Source organism: Sarcophilus harrisii, chromosome 3 (genome assembly GCF_902635505.1).
Source record: "Sarcophilus harrisii chromosome 3, mSarHar1.11, whole genome shotgun sequence".
NCBI lineage: Eukaryota > Metazoa > Chordata > Mammalia > Dasyuromorphia > Dasyuridae > Sarcophilus > Sarcophilus harrisii.
The window spans coordinates 429,246,435-429,261,450 of NC_045428.1; the positions used below are offsets into that span (position 1 = coordinate 429,246,435).

Here is a 15,016-nt window from a genome sequence, read left to right on the forward strand (position 1 = left end):
ACAATAAACTTCCTTTTTTGTCACCTAAAACTCTTCCAGTTTATGAATTCTCTCACAAAGAACCCAGGACTCCAACCAAAAGAGGATTTCCACAACTCTCTGCACTAGGACTAATCTCATCAGTTTCTCTTCAGATTGTATAAATCTTTCCCCTTTTACTAAAGATTTCCATGGAGAGGAACAATTATGAGTTTTTAACGAGGACTTGTTTCTAGGAGGCTCCCATTTAAAAGTTTAAACAGCAAATAAATAAATAAAGCATTAAGTATAAAATATAAAGTCACACTTTCATATGAAAATACTCTTGGTTTTTAAGATTGGTTAACCAGCAGACTGCAGGCTGACTAAAGTCAACTTTTTTGTCTGTTCCCAGATGCATGAATTGCCTAAAACCAACCAGATATTATCACTCTCAGTCACAATCTATTTTGTAAAAGTCCTAAAGTCTCTCCAGTCCTAAATTTTCAAGTTTTCTTTAGGAAATTTCATTTGGTATTCAAAATAACTTATCTAGTGAAATAAAGGAAGGTTCCAACACCTCCCACCAGCAGCCCCTCTCCCTCAACCCACTACTTTATTATAAGAACTAGCTTCCCATCATTTCCAGTTGTAATAGTGCCCCAGCTGCAATTTCCTTGATCAATTAAAGATCACAACTTTATTAGCTTGCTTTTTTCTTAAGTCAGGTTCAGAATCTTAAAATTAAACTACTTTTTAAAAATGAAAAAGTAATTAGTTTTTCCCATATGTTACTAGGTTCATCCGCTTTAAATGGACATCACCAGGTACATATGAAGTTTTTCTTCCTTCTGGAACCTGCTAGAGTTTTCATTTTATTAAAATAATTTTCAAGAAATTAGGATTACTCCTAAACCAAACTAATATATCACATTAGGACTTTACTGAGGAAAGAATCTTGAGACTAATAAAAGTACTTCTGACAAAATCTTTGGCTTTATGATTGAAGATATTATGGCACAGTTGCTGATTTGTATCACAGTGTTTACACATTGGGAATCTGGCAAATGGATAAAATCTTAGATCTAGAAACAAAAAAAAATTATGAATGACTATAAATAAAATTGATTTATTCATACTTGATGGAAGGTTTTACTCTTTTAAAGATATATAACATGAAAGCCAATTACTATTTCTAAGAATTTTTGCAAGGGACAGAACCTAGAGATCTAACTTCCTTATTAATGAGGGGGAAAACCCAGGGAGTTTTGAGTTCATTCAACAAATATTTATTGATGGCTAACAAGATACCACAATCACAAAAGTTTATAATCTCGGAGGAGAAACATTGCATATGTGGCAGGAGCAATACCCAGATTCTTTTCCTCATGCAAGTTAAAATAATTTTCCCTTAATTGATCAATTTGTCAACATTTATAAGCAGTGAGGATACAAAAATTCCTGCCTGCAGGGAGTTCACAATCTAATGGAGGAGACAGCAGGTAAACAAACACATACAAAATATAGGATAAATGGGAAGTAATTAAAATTGAGAAGGCATTAGAATTAATAGAGTTTGGAAAAAGCTCCTATAAAAGATGGGATTTTAGTTGAAACTAAGAGGAAGCCAGGCCAAGTCTATAAATGAAGTTGAGGAAGAAGAGCATTCCAGATTGAAGGACAATCAAAGAAACTTGAGGTAGGCATTTCCACCAGAAAGCTGTCCCAGCAGGAAACTATTGCAATAGTCCCAAAATGAAGTTATAAGGGCCTATACATAATATCAAAAGGGAAAATGTATTTGAAATGTTGCAAAAGTAAAACTGACAGACCATGGCAATAAACTGGATATATTGAGGGTGAAAGAAATTGAGGGGCTGAAGATGACTCTGAGGCTGCAAGACTAAGTAGGATGATGATATCCTCAATAATAAAAGAAAACTAACACAAAGAAAGAGTCTGAGGAAGCATAAGTGAATTGTTTTGAGATCTCAATGTCTTTAGGATATTAATTCAAGTTGGCCGAAAATTAAAAATATGAAGTTAGAGGTCTGCAGAGAAATCAGGACAGGAAAGGTAAATTTGAGAAACATCAGCACAGACATGGCAATTGGAGCCAATAGAAGCTAATGAAATCACCAAGGGAAGCAGTATAGAGGGAGAAGAGAAGACAGTCCAGGAAAGACACCTACCATTAGAGAGCATTTATGTGAAAGAGATTCCAACAAAGGAGAATGAGAGTAATCAGAAAAGTAGGAAGAGAACCAGAAAAGAATGTGGTCAACAGTTTTAATGCATGGAAGATGAGGAGACTGAGAACTGAGGAAAGATCTTTTGGATTTGACAACTAAGAGATCTTTGGGTAAAGTTGTTTCAATGGAACAGTAAGGCTAAAAGCCAGATTGTAAAAGGTTAAGAAGAAAATGAGAGGAAACAAAGTGGAGGCATGCATAATAGACAACTGTTTCAAGAAGTTTGGCTAGAAGGATCAGAAAGGATAAAGAATGTGTATGTGTAAAACATTACCCCCCCAAAATAACTAACTTATAATTAGTAAAGAAAGTGAGGGTTTTATAGGAAGTAGGAAAGGAGTCAGGCCACAGGGAGAGAATAAAGATTAGTGACATAGTGGGGCACCTGAGCAATAAGAGACAATGAAGAGGAATGAAGAGGGAAGAAGACGGAGCTCTCAAATTGGAGAAAGAGAGATGATTGTAAAGGCATTAAATTGAAGACTTTGGGGAAGAGAAGGTAGGAAAAGACATGTGTCTGGGCTTGAAACAGAGTTCAAAAACATACCTTAACCTCCATCTCCTCCTACTCCAAACTTTCAGATTTAGCAGTGAGGCCTGGGCTGGTGAACTATAAATTGCCCCAAATGGGAGGAGGCTGAGGAGCTTTTTAAACTCAGCTCCATGGAAACCACCATCAGAAGGAAGAAAGTTACAAAGTGAGCAATAGGAGAAAATAAGCACCAAAAAAAAAAAAAAAGTATAATTCATAAATATTTAGGAAGGACCGAACTCAAAGCCTTGAACATAAGCATATTAATACAACAGGAAAGAAATTCAGAAATAATAAGTTCAGGAATATACAAATAAATATTACAAAACATAGGAAAATGATTTGTAAACACTTAAAGGTGGAGAAAGTACTGTGAAGGAGAGTATGGTAGCACACTACATTGCAGAAATGAGAATTGTGAGAGCATAATTTATGACACTCACCGCAGGAGTAACTTTCAGGATGGTAAATCTGAATACCAAGCAACAAGTCTTTTTTTTTTATTTTTTTATTTAATAGCCTCTTATTTACAGGTTATATGTATGGGTAACTTTACAGCATTAACAATTGCCAAACCTCTTGTTCCAATTTTTCACCTCTTACCCTCCCACCCCCTGCCCCAGATGGCAGGATGACCAGTAGATGTTTAATATATTGAAATATAAATTAGATACACAATAAGTATACATGACCAAACCGTTATTTTGCTGCACAAAAAGAATCAGACTCTGAAATATTGTACAATTAGCTTGTGAAGGAAATCAAAAATGCAGGTGGGCATAAATATAGGGATTGGGAATTCAATGTAATGGTTTTTAGTCATCTCCCAGAGTTCTTTCTCTGGGCGTAGCTGGTTCAGTTCATTACTGCTCCATTGGAAATGATTTCATTGATCTCACTGCTGAGGATGGCCAGGTCCATCAGAACTGGTCATCATATAGTATTGTTGTTGAAGTATATAATGATCTCCTGGTCCTGCTCGTTTCACTCAGCATCAGTTCGTGTAAGTCTCTCCAGGCCTTTCTGAAATCATCCTGTTGGTCATTTCTTACAGAACAGTAATATTCCATAATATTCATATACCACAATTTATTCAGCCATTCTCCAACAGATGGGCATCCACTCAGTTTCCAGTTTCTGGCCACTACAAACAGGGCTGCCACAAACATTCATGTACATACAGGTCCCTTTCCCTTCTTTATGATCTCTTTGAGATATAAGCCCAGTAGTAACACTGCTGGATCAAAGGGTATGCACAGTTTGATAACTTTTTGAGCATAGTTCCAAACTGCTCTCCAGAATGGTTGGATTTGTTCACAACTCCACCAACAATGTATTAGTGTCCCAGTTTTCCCGCATCCCCTCCAGCAATCATCATTTTTTTCCTGTCATCTTAGCCAATCTGACAGGTATGTAGTGGTATCTTAGAGTTATCTTAATTTGCATTTCTCTGATTAATAATGACTTGGAGCATCTTTTCATACGACTAGAAAAAGTTTCAATTTCTTCACCTGAGAATTGTCTGTTCATATCCTTTGACCCTTTTTCACTTGGAGAATGGCTTGATTTTTTTATAAATTAGAGTTAATTCTCTATATATTTTGGAAATGAGGCCTTAATCAGAACCTTTAAAAATATTTTCCCAGTTTATTGCTTCCCTTCTAATCTTGTCTGCATTAGTTTTGTTTGTACAAAAACTTTTCAGTTTGATATAGTCAAAAGTTTCTATTTTGTGATCAGTAATGATCTCTAGTTCTTTGGTCATAAATTCCTTCCCCTTCCACAGGTCTGAGAGGTAAACTATCCTGTGTTCCTCTAATTTATTAATAATTTCATTCTTTATGCCTAGGTCATGAACCCATTTTGACCTTATCTTGGTGTACGGTTTTAAGTGTAGATCAATGCCTAGTTTCTGCCATATTAGTTTCCAATTTTCCCAGCAATTTTTATCAAACAGTAAGTTCTTATCCCAAAAGCTGGGGTCCTTGGGTTTGTCAAAGACTAGGTTACTATATTTGTTGACTGTTTTATCCCTTGAACCTAACCTATTCCACTGATCAACTAATCTATTCCTTAGCCAATACCAAATGGTTTTGGTAACTGCTGCTCTATAATATAATTTTAGATCTGGTACAGCTAAGCCACCTTCAGTTGATTTTTTTTTCATTAATTCCCTTGAAATTCTTGACCTTTTGTTTTTCCATATGAATTTTGTTGTTATTTTTTCTAGGTCATTAAAATAGTTTTTTGGGAGTCTGATTGGTATAGCTAAATAAATTAGTTTATAATATTTCACTTTATTATTTTTCCCCTATCCAAGACATTTAATATTATTCAATTGGGATCAGACTTAATTTGTGAAAAGTTCTTAATTTTCCATAAATTTCCTGATTTTCCCTTGGCAGATAAATTCCTAAATTTTTATATTATCAGTAGTTACTTTAAATGGAATTTCTTTTGTAACTGGCTTTGGATTTTTAAGTATATAAGAATGTGATGATTTATGTGGGTTTATTTTTATCCTGCAACTTTCTAAAAGTTGGGATTATTTCTAATTTTTAGTAGAATCTCTGGGGTTCTCTAAGTATACATACCATCATATTTTTGGCAAAGAGTGATAATTTGGTTTCCTCATTGCCTATTCTTATTCCTTTAATCTCTTTCTCAGCTCTTATTGCCAAAGCTAGCGTTTCTAATACAATATTAAATAGTAACAGTGATAGTGGGCAACCTTGTTTCCCTCCAGATCTTATTGGGAATGGTTGCAGTTTGTCCCCATTACATGTGATGCTTACTGATGGTTTTAAATAGATGCTGCTGATTATTTTAAGGAAAAGTTTTTCCTTTTATTTATTCCTATATTCTCAAGTGTTTTTAATAGGGAATGGATGTTGGATTTTGTCAAATGCTCTTTCTGCATCTATTGAGATGATCATGTGGTTTTTTTAATTTGATTATTAATATCCAATTATATTGATAGTTTTCTAATATTGAAAATGATTTTGGTATAAATTCTTGATATGGTGTTTATCTGGGGATATTTTTTTTTAGTTTTTGCTAATTCTTAAGATTTTAGATCAATTTCTGGGAGATTGGTTTAATTTTTTTTTGTTTTCAACCTTGGTTAGGTATGTACCATGTTTGTGTTGAAGTTTTAGGATTTTTTTTTTATAAATAATTTTTTAAAATTGGGAATTGTTTTTAAATGTTTGGTAAATTTCATGTAAATATTTGGCCTGGGGATTTTTCTTAGGGGAGTTTTTAATTCCCTGTTTTTTTTTTTCTAAATGGAATATTAAGCTTATTTCCTTTTTCAAAGTTTTTTTAGGTAGAATCCATTTTCCTTAGGTTATAAATTTTTGGATAAAGTTGAAAAATAATTTTTTTCTAACCCTTTTTGTGGAAAGTTCTCCCTTTTCTTTTAAGACTCTAACTTTTTTCCCTCCTTTTTAATTGTTAAAATTTTTTTTTTTTTTATAGAACAATCTTAGTTTTTTTAATTAGTTCAATAGTTTTTTTACTTTCAATTTTTTTAATTTCTTTTTAATTTTAAATTTCAAATTTAGTATGATTGGGGGTTTTTTATTTTTTTTTGGAATTATAATTTTTTTTTTTTTTTAAGTAAGCCTTAAAGATATAAAATTTCCCTTTTATTATTTGGCTGATTTCCTTTTGGTATGACATCTCTTTTCATTTTTGGTGAAATTAATTGTATTTAATATTTGCATTCAATTTCTTTAAGATAAGATTGTTTGTTTAAATTTTTTATTTTAATTTTTGTTGAATGTGTTTTATTTGGGATTGAAAAAAAGATTTATTTTTTTTTATTTAATTTAAGGGTTTTATGTTTAATATGGTAATTTTTGAATGGGTTCAAATGCAAAGAAGAAAGTATTTCCTTTCGTTTTAATTTCTAAAGATTAACTAAAATTTTTATTCTTTTTTTTTATTTTTTCTTTTTTTTTGTGGTTTGTTTGTTAATTTTGAGGTGGTTGAGATTCCCTATTGTTTTTTTTTTTCTTCAATTCTTCCTCCTTTGAAAGGGATGCCAACCATTGCATATATGATTAATTTGATATGTTTTTGTTTATTTTGAGGATGGTTTTTCTTTTTTTTAATTAGATTATTTTTGCATTGATTGAGATAAGGATGCCCCTTTTTTTTTTCACCTGAAGATAATAGATTTTTGTACTTTTTTTCTTGTATGTATTTCCCTGCTTTAAATGTGTTTTCTTGTAAAAAATATTGTAGGGTTTGACTTTTGATCCAGTTGTTTGCCCCTTTTTGGGGAGTTATCCCATTATTTAAGTTAAATTATAAATTGGGCTCCATCTAAAACCCCAGATTATGTTTACTTTTTTGTCCTCCAAATCTTTCCCTTTTGAACTATGCCCACTTGATCATGATTTACCCTCTTTAGAATTTTCCCCCTTTGAATTTTTCCCTTCCTTTTTATTTTTTTTTCCCTTTTCCTTTTTTAATGGGGAGAGAGAATTTTCTAAAACAAATGTCAATTATTTTCTCTTTGGTAATTGATGGAGAAGATTACAAATTTCCTCCCCTTCTAAACCCTCAGAATGTAAGTTTTATCCTCTTTGGGATGTGGTTTTTTTTCCCTTTCCCACCTTATTTCCATCATCCTTTCATATTTATTCCCTTTTTTATGTTATATCAAAAAATCAAATTATAATGTATTCTTTTTGTATATCCACAAAGAAATAAGGGAAAAGTCGGAAGATTCTTGTATCAAACTCTCCCCAATTTCCTTTTCCCTTGATCCAAATCCCTTAGTCCAAGCTAAGCATTACCAGATGTTTAAAAAAAACTAGGGAAATGCCATGGCATACTGGAAAATGGAAAATAATTTTACAAAAACTGAATGGATATTTTTTAAGACAGCAATATTTCTGTGCAATTATTTAACATTTATGACATATCTAAGTTTGTTTTGTGACTCATGGGTAATGTTTCTCTAAGCACCATTTGTAGTCCATTCCAATGAACAAAATTATGGTTTTCAATCCTCACAATCAAGTATCTGCTTCTGTACCACTAGGTAGTTCTAGTTTTATATTCTGGAACAACAGTTCCCAAACTTTTTTTTAAATTAAAGAGAAAGTCTGCAAACTAAAAACCCAATAACATTGACTTCAATTTCAGGTAAAATTCTAGGACAAATCATTAAAGTGACAGTTGATGAATTTTTAGAAAGAGGAGCAGTGCTTACAAAAGTAGCACAGTTTTATTAAGAAGTAGTCATGCTCTGGGACTCATCTAATCCTCTCTACACAAAATAGCCTTTCAAGTTTGAAGATGGCCATCATACTCCCTCTGAATCTTCTTTTTATTCAGGTTAACTATGACAGTTTTGACATGGCCAAGGCCCTTCATCATTGTAGTTACCTTCTTCTCAACTCACTTCAGTTCATCAATGTCTTTCTAAAATTGGGATGTCAAGAACTCAAATTATTTCAATTGTCATCTGGGGAGGAAAAATTGCAGTGGAATTACTTTCTTATTCCAAGAAGTTATGATTCTTTCTTAATGCAATTAAAGATTTTTATATATATATATATTGTCTAACAATGACTCTCAAATGTTCCATTTGGTAGGGTGATTTTTCATATTAAATTGCTAACTTTTACAATTAACTCTGCTGAATTTTATATTATTAGATTGATCTGTTCTACCTTGTCAAGATTCTTTGTCATCTACTGGGTTAGTAATCTCTTCTAGTTTGGAATCATTTACAATTTGAAAAGTTTCTGTAAGAAAACTATTGCCAATTAACAAAACTCAGTAGTTGGTTCAGAAAAATCTTTATCAAATAAATCTCAAAAAGCCTGATATCCAAGATATAGGGAATTAACAAATGTATGTAAAAACAAAAGATATTCATCAACATATAAATTATGTTAATACTCAAAAAAACTGCAAATATTTGAAACCATATGAAAGATAATATGGTAAGAGAAATGCAAATCAAAATGACTTTGAGATTTTACCTCATAGCTGAAAAATTTAAAAGATGACAACATATGGGAAGAGTTAATTATCCATGCATATGTTTTGAAAATAAAAAGCTTTAATTAAAAAAAAAAAGAAAGCTCTGAACCCCCCAAAAAAAATAAAAGAAAAAAAGAAAATATGAATCCTTGACTCACTCCAAATCCAGAAATGAGCTAATTAAGATTGGTGTCTTCATCAGAAGTTGATAGATTACAGGATCACAGATTTAGTGGAAGGGACCTTAGAGGTCACCTAATTCAACCCCCTTACTTTACAGATGAGAATCTGAGGCCCACAGAGGTTAAATAATCCAAGGTCCTCTCATTTCAAATCCAGCATGCTTGGGATAATAACAAATTTTGGTTAGTTTGGGTTAACTTAGTTTTTTTGCTTCTGTTTTTTATTTCTTGTTAAAAGGATACTTTTAACTCTCTTTTCTTGACATACCTGCCCAGACCCCATAAAAACATCACAGAGCCCATCAGAGCCAAGTGCCTAAAAAGTAATTCAATAATACTATCAGTAAATTCCCCTTTTCCTTTCCTTGTCATCTGAACACAAAACCTCCCTAGTATGTTTTTCTAAATACTTGGGGGCTCAATCCTATGATAGCATCATCAGGACTTGCAGGCCTTTCTAACCTCCCAGAAAGCTGAATTATCCCATACATGTTTATTTCCCCCAATTATATAAGTAAGCTCCTTGAGAAAAGGGATTGTCATTTTTCTATTTGTATCCCTTGCAATTAACACAATTTTTCATTTATTCAAGGAACTACTATTTAATAAGGGAGGTAGGAATGTTCTGAAAGGATTATAGAAACAAAAAACATCAATAAAAATAACATTAAAACTTTTGAGAGTGATATCACAACACTACAAATAGAAACACCACTTTAATTAATAAATGAAAGATTTACTGACTTTTGAAAAGATCTGCCAGAATGCTGATGAAAAACTCAAAATAATTTCAAAAAACTTTAAAACATTTTTTCAAGTTATCTTTTAGCTAAAGGAAGACCTAAATAAATGAAGAGTGTTGAATTATAATTCCCAATGGCTAACTATACAACAAGCAAAAAAAAAAAAACAAACTAAAAATCAAAATAACTTCAAATATACAACACAGAAGAAATCATTATCATTGATCATTCTTTACTATTCACTATCTGTTTGATAGTGATTTGCTGGGATGAATAGAACAAAAAGACATTTTGTAACAAGGGAAGTAAAATGTCTGTCTAAATCTCAGTTATGCATTGTTTCATTTCATACTCTAGTTTTTGCCTCAAAGGTGAAATAAATTTTATAAGATAAACCAAAAGGTGTACAATTTCTGATCAACTCCTCAATTTGAATAATTTCTTTGCTAGGATGCAAACTGGCCTATAAAACTTAAAAAAGGAGAGGATGACAGGTCTGGAAATGAAAAGGCAACCATTCTATCAACTTTCTTTTTTGAAAGAGACATATGTCAAATGACTTAAGTATGGCTCCAGTCAGCATCCCTGTGATTTGCTAAACACCTCCTTCCATAGCCATACTACTATATATGTACTGTTTTCCTCTCATCAGAATGTAAGCTCCTTTAGAGTAAGAACCACCTCACTTTACACCTGCTTCCTTGATTTTTCACAGATTGCTATGACTTTCTAGTAAATCTTTAATACTTTTTCGTTCCTTCATTCATCGTCCATATCAAGTAGCTAACTTTCAAGATAGAAGTATCTCAAAACTTTAGGCCAGTCTTTAAACAGCACATTGTTAAGCCCCTGCTAAATATTTCTTCCATCTTTGTATAATTTTTCAGTTTTACTTTAGGCTGGAATAGCTTTTAAAAACAAAGGGTCTTTTCACTACCATGAGGTACCAAAATAAAACTTTACAAAAGTTTACAATATAAATATAATATTATAATCACTATAGCCCATATCTTTTGCTCTACAAAAAATTGCCCCACACTAATGCATTGTTGATGGGGCTATTAACTTACCCTACCATTCTAGAGAACAATCTGGAAATATAAAAGACAATAAAACTGCAGAACTTTTGGTCCAGCAATACCACTATTAGGTCTGTATCTCAAAAAGATTAATGAGAAGGCAGGGCATTAGGGACTACTTATACAAAAATATTTATTTATTTTTATTTATTTAATAGCCTTTTATTTACAGGTTATATGCATGGGTAACTTTACAGCATTAACAATTGCCAAACCTCTTGTTCCAATTTTTCACCTCTTACCCTCCCACCCCCTCCCCCAGATGGCAGGATGACCAGTAGATGTTTAATATATTAAAATATAAATTAGATACACAATAAGTATAATTAGCTTGTGAAGGAAATCAAAAATGCAGGTGGGCATAAATATAGAGATTGGGAATTCAATGTAATGGTTTTTAGTCATCACCCAGAGTTCTTTCTCTGGACGTAGCTGGTTCAGTTCATTACTGCTCCACTGGAGATGATTTGGTTGATCTCCTTGCTGAGAATGGCCAGGTCCATCAGAACTGGTCATCATATAGTATTGTTGTTGAAGTATATAATGATCTCCTGGTCCTGCTCATTTCACTCAGCATCAGTTCATGTAAGTCTCTCCAGGCCTTTCTGAAATCATCCTGTTGGTCATTTCTTACAGAACAGTAATATTCCATAATATTCATATACCACAATTTATTCAGCCATTCTCCAACTGATGGGCATCCATTCAGTTTCCAGTTTCTAGCCACTACAAAGAGGGCTGCCACAAACATTCGTGCACATACAGGTCCTTTTCCCTTCTTTATAATCTCTTTGGGATATAAGCCCAGTAGTAACACTGCTGGATCAAAGGGTATGCACAGTTTGATAACTTTTTGAGCATAGTTCCAAACTACTCTCCAAAATGGTTATACAAAAATATTTATAACTATTTTTTTATGGTGGCAAATAATTGAAAACTAAGAAGATGACCATCAACTTAAGGAAAAGCTGAACAAGTTGTGGTATATGATTGATTATAATGGAATACTATTGTGCAATAAGAAAGGGACAGGAGGCTGACTTTAGACAAACCCTGGAAAGACTTACATGAAATGATGCAAAATGAATATTAAAGAACCAGGAGAATATTGTATACAGTAACAGCAATACTGTATAATGATCAGCTGCAAATGAAGTAGCTCCTCTCAGCAATATAATGATCCAAGGCAATTCCAAAGCAATCATGATGACATAATGCTATCTATTCACAGTCCAAGAAAGAACTGATGGAGCCTGAATGCATATGGAAGGATATTGTTTTTAACTTTATTTGTTGTGAGTTTTTCCCACATCTTTTTTTATATAAATCTTCTTTAATATAAATAATTAAATAAAAAATAAAAATAATAATATAATAATAATGAATAATATAAATAAATCCTCTTTTATAATGTAAGTAATATGAAATATGTTTTGCTTGACCAATATCAAATTGTTTCCTGTCTCAGGGAGGGGGAGATAAGAAAAAATCAGGAACTCATAATCTTTTTTAAATGATTGTTAAAAATTATCTTTACATGTAATTGGGAAAAGATACTATTTTTAAAAATATGTCTCAACAAAATTACCAATTTATAAGTCAATCATTTCCTATCTGCCTACATTTCAGTGTCAGATATATCTTTTTTGAGGGAAATGGTCTTTTGGACACAATAAAGTCATAAAAGTAAAGGAAAAAAATTACTTCTTGACAAGATGGCTTAACCATTCAAAAATACTCAAAAAATAAAAAATTTCTTAAGTAAAAATATAGTATAGCATCATAATCTTGGACAGTACAATATAATTATCATTTACAATATGCTGTTTCCATTGAAAGATTTCAATCATTAAACTTTTAGTGATTAGAGAGCTTTTATTAACCACTAACCATAGGTAGCCTTTGTACTTCTAATTTTATATCTAAAATTTTACTTCGGGGCTAATTTTCCTCTTTAGCCTTGTGCAAGTTATACTATTATAAAACTTTAGAGAGAACTTTGCAACTGAAATTCACTCCAATGTTTGCTCGAGTATGCTGTTTAATAGCAACTTATACCAATACTTGAAAAATAGCATTATCTCCAAAGAAAATCTAAATTGTACAACATGATATACAGTATAATGACTTACAGCACATTACTTAACTTACACAGGTAAAAATGTATAACAGCTTTTAAAACTTTTTGTTACCAAGGATGCTTATTCTTGTTTAAAAACTTGTAAGCATTTATTATGAACAATAACATTTATCAATGCAACTAAAGAGTTTTGCAATTATTTACAGTTAGGAATAAGAACTTAATCACTTATTTCATTGAAACAGGAAATTTCCTCTGCCAAGACAGATCAATACTTTTTCATCAACTTAAAATCTTAAAAGAGTAGCCTAAGGCAGTGAGTGGCTAACAGTGACTTATTTGTCCAAGGCTACACACCCAAGACGATATTCTGAACCCCACAACTTCATACTATAATGTCAGCCTTCTGACTACCTCATCATTTACAGTTAAATAAAATAATTCCATGTACATAAGTATGTATGTAATCTATATAAATGTTACTAAGAGCAGCTAGATGGCGCAGTGGATAATGTTAGTGCTGAAGTCAGGAGGACCCGAGTTCACATCTTGTCTCAGATACTTAATTCTTCCTAACTGTGTTACCTTGGGCAAGTCACTTAACCCCCCCACTGCCTTGGGATATATATATATATATATATTTATTTAATCACTCCAAAAGCAAAAGTTTTGGCAGAAAAATAGGCAGTTTTTTTTTTTTTTTAAGTTTAAGTTAAGTCCATAAGTTCTATTTTAAAAATACTTTGATACTTTATTTTTCCATCAATCCAGCTCCACCAAAAATGATGCATGCACTCTTTAATATTGATTAAATACTAAAATTGTGTGCACACATTATGTGAACTCTTAATTCACAATTTTAGCAATCTACATACATACACAAATGATGCCAACAGAAAAAATTCATAGATTGACTCAAAAAAACAAAAAGACTAAGGATAAAGGGAAGAGAGGCAATGGAAATGGGGCTACTTTAAATTGGATTAAATCAAAATAACTAAAAAGAAAAAGCATTGTCTTCACAAAAGAAATGGAGGTAAAGAATACTATTTTGGAAAAATATCAGGGACAAATGGAGGGAAATATAAATTCAATTCTCATGAATTTAAATTTGAATGGATTAAACAAGATATGGGGAAAAAAAAAAGAGCAACTTTATATAAGAAAAGAAAGGGCCATGACTGTTGATTACAAGAAACACACCTAAAAATAAAGATCCACAGAAATTAAAAATGGGAGGTAGGAATAAAATTTATGATGCATCGGGTGAAAAAAAAAAAGAGAGTTGCAATCTTTCTCTCAAAGAAATCAAAAACTAAATTCTTAGCATAAAAAGTCAAACAAGTACATTATACTGATAGGAACCACAAACAAACCACTATCAATATTAATGCTATATGCCACAAATTCCTTAGCATCTAAATCCACAGGGGAAAAAATAAACTGAATTAAAAGAAGATACAGACTTCTTCAGTATGACAAATTTCAATTTTTCAAATTTGTATTAACTGTAACAAAAAGATAATCAAAAGAAAACAAATGAATAAATTTCTGGAGAAATTCAAGCTAAAATACTTATAAGGGATACTACTATATACTGCATATATTGCTCAGTACCAACAGAATCATATAAAAATTAACCATGTGTTAGGGCCCAGAGACACAATAAATAAATCTTAAGGTGCAGCTTACAACACAGTAAAAATAGCAATCAATTTTGGAATAACAAATTACACCAAACCTAATGGAAACTTAATGATGAAAACTTAAATAACTAGTGGTTCAAAGAACAAATTATAGATACAACTAATATAATGTGGAAAGAGAATAAGGAGTTAAGGGCAATGCTGACATTACAAACCATGATTAGAATGCTACTGCTGCCTTCAACAATAACAGTGAAGCTCTGAATAAGGGTGAATTTGAGGGGAGTTATGAAGTATATATGTTCTGAACATGTTGAAAGTTTGAGATATCTGTAGAACATCAAGTTTGAAATGTTCAAAAGGCAGACTATAATGAGGTAAATAGATGGGTAAATCAGCAGTATAGATATTAAATCTTGGAAGGTGTTAAGATCACAAAGTGAGACAGTACACAAAGAAAAGAGGTGACCCAGGAAGAGTCTTGAAGATTTCTATGTGTAGGCATGACATGGATGGATCTAGCAAAGGAGACTTAAGA

General features: G+C 32.0%; 1 protein-coding gene and 1 non-coding gene across 6 annotated transcripts in view; one reads left to right on the forward strand and one right to left on the reverse strand.

Moving 5' to 3' along the window:
- Positions 1–15,016, reverse strand: part of NBEA (neurobeachin) — a 727,838-nt gene that overhangs the window by 684,333 nt on the left and 28,489 nt on the right. The gene's annotated exons all lie outside the window — the stretch shown is intronic.
- Positions 115–236, forward strand: LOC111719676. Its single transcript, XR_002769699.1, has one exon. It is a non-coding gene; the product is annotated as a U5 spliceosomal RNA (small nuclear RNA).